Source organism: Panthera onca, chromosome B3 (genome assembly GCF_046562875.1).
Source record: "Panthera onca isolate mPanOnc1 chromosome B3, mPanOnc1 haplotype 2, whole genome shotgun sequence".
Taxonomy (NCBI): domain Eukaryota; kingdom Metazoa; phylum Chordata; class Mammalia; order Carnivora; family Felidae; genus Panthera; species Panthera onca.
In genome coordinates this window covers 130,168,632-130,171,619 of record NC_138344.1, presented here as the reverse complement: position 1 = coordinate 130,171,619, position 2,988 = coordinate 130,168,632, and positions in this window count along the sequence as shown.

The window sequence follows — 2,988 nt, the reverse complement described above, 5'->3', positions numbered from 1 at the left end:
TCAGAAGCCAGAAGACAAGGAGAGCCTTTGATAAAGTCCATATAGACCCTCCTCCCAGAACAGAACAGGGAAGAGAAAGGTGGAGAGTTGACCTACGAGGATGGACAACTCAATCCATTGTTTAACCTCTCAAGCCTCACCTGCACTTTGTCTCTGCCCTCCATTAGCTGCCCCCGACCTTGAATATTGTCTCCAAGGATGGTTTCAAGGCTGGCTCTCCCATTAAACCATGTTGCTCATTCCAGTGTCTAATATTGTGTGAATCCCCTTAAGAAGAATGGATGATGAGGGCTTGAACTCTAAATTATCTAAATTTAAACAAAGCTTTAGTGTTACCAGCAAGTAATGGCCTATGTGGTTAGAACAGTGTTTCCCAAAATATATTTCACTGAATGTAAAATACTGTGTAAAGTACAAACACATAAGAAAGCAACAAATAAAGCAAGCACGAAAATGAATCAATCAAAAGATTCGGGGTCAAGTTTGGTCGGAAACTTCTGGGTTTAGTGAAGTGTTCCTTAAGTGAAGAACTTCTCAGATCTTTTAATATACTAATATTATAAATCTCCAAGATGGTTAAATAGACCTAGATATCCACGTGTAATTTATCTTGAAACGTAAAATTTTCTTTTCCGCACGAACATGCAATTTTATAAAATTGTGCATTTAAAGTAAAACACAGCATCATCTTGCTTTTTGTAACTTTGAATGCCTTGCATATAGGTCACTATAACAACTTATTTGGCAAGCAGTTATTTTACCAAGTTTCCATTACCCACTATTCAATATTGCCACATTTTGATAGAACCACCCTACCGACACTATTGTATGTCACAGACACAGAGTAATGTAATGACATTTTAGTTGACATTTTAGTTCTAACTTCCAGGACCAGGAGAGAGCTATTCCACTACTCATGAATGGAAAGGAAGAAACAATTACGAAACAAATCTGAAGAGTCAAGGGTAACTGAGGAAAAGTGGAAATGAGAGATGATTATTTTTCACAGAAAAAAAGGAGGTGAAGTCATATCTCCAACAACCCACATGACCATCTGAGAGAGAGGAGGGTGGACAGGTCATTTTCCGTTAGTTGATAACATTCAAATATTCAGTCAGCCAGTCAGTTAATTCATTATGAAAAGCTGGGAGGAGTACCTATAGCAACCCAGGGAGGTTCCAAACACTGGAGGATAGCAAGGAGTAATTGGACATCGTTGCCGTTCTCAGACACCTCCCACTACCTGGGGTGAGTTGTGGTGGCGGAAGGATATACATAATAAACAACACAGTCTCTTCTCTGGTGCACCAAAGAAAATTGAGCTGGATGAGGGATTGAAGATTACTGGGCAGGGAAGTCTCCTTTGAGTAGGATCCACAGAGAAGACCTCTCTAGGGAGGTTATATTTAAGCAAAGGGCTCACTTAATGACTAGAATGTGTGAACACGAGGGAAAGAAAGTGTGATGGAAACTGAGGTAATAGAGAGTCCCCAAGACTTGAGGTGGGGACCTTCCTAGAGTACTCAAGAAGCACAAGGAGGCCAGAAGGATGTTTGTTCAATGAAACTCTGCCAGTATAAAGCCAATTTAAATAAGAATGCTTTTGACAGAAGCAGATTTTCTGTGCTAGTCCCATTTATGGGTATTGTTCTTTTTGATCCTTCTATACTCTGCCCATTTTGCCTCAAACATCTTCCCCAATATCTAGTTGTAGCTTAATACTTTCAAAAGGATTCAAATTGCAAACTACAGTTTACATGACATTGATTATTTTTTGCTTAGTCCATTAGGCTAGTACTCAAATATAGTCTTTGACCTTTTCCAGAGATTCTTTAGTTTCACTAGTGAGTAGAGCTAGAATCATACTCTTTTTCCCTCCAAATGATGGATGTAGTGCATTTTAAAGATGACTCCAATTCATCACTCCTTCTTAGACACACGATTGGGGCATGTAACTTTGCAGTCACTTCCAACTTTGGGCAGGACAATATGCCTGCTCCTTCGGCTCTGGGCTCAGTCGTGTGACATCCTTTGGCCAAAGGGATATTAGCCGATATGACACAAGCAGAGGCTCGGATACCTTGTGTGTGATTGGGCTTGTCTGCTCTTATGTTTTGGTCATGAGACTATGTCTAGGCTAACTTTCTGGAGGATGAGGGACATGGAGAGTGGGTTGAGTTAGCCATGCCTTCCCAACCAAGACCACCCTGGATCATTCAACTGCCAGCCCACCCTCTTCCTTGAAGTGAGCCCAACCAAGATCTACAGAACCTCCTAGAGGGCCACTCAGACATATGGAAATAAAGACATACTGTTCTAGACTGTGGGGAATAAGCTTAGGAATTCCAGAGCCTGCCCTGATGGGTTAACAAGGCACAAAGAATTAGAAAGCCACGGGATGAACACACCCAAGTTTGGGTAAACAAGATTAGGTAAAGAAGAATAGGTAAAGTGGGGCGAGGGTCCCAGTATAGGCCAAAGGTATAGGAACAGGGAATCGCAGGATGAAAACATCCAAGATGAGGTAAAGAAGATTAGGGATTCAGGGCAGAAGCACCCCCAATTTAGTACTATAGTAGAAAGTTGCTTTCACAGGAAGGAAGGACCAAATTAGGTAAACAGGTAAATGGGGCTATAGACCACAGCTACCAGGGTGAAGTTGCCGAGAGCAGAGCTAATTAACAAACAAAAAAAAAGGTGCCTTGTTGACCCTGAGGTGGATGCTCTGTCCTTCTTGTCCCCTAGGCCAGTTTAGGTAAACAGAAGTGGTGGCTCACCTCTGCTGTGAACAACCTTCTGCCCCGGGCCAGGATTTTGTTTTGTATTGACCCAAACCCTTAACTCCGCATATCTTCAGAACCCCCTTTCCCCTCACACCCTGTGAGTTAATGTTCACAGTTTCATTGTCTTTTTATGCATCATGTTTGTTAGCCCTCTCATCCTGATAAAAACGGAGCAAGGACCCTTAATCTGGGCTCCTGTCTTCTC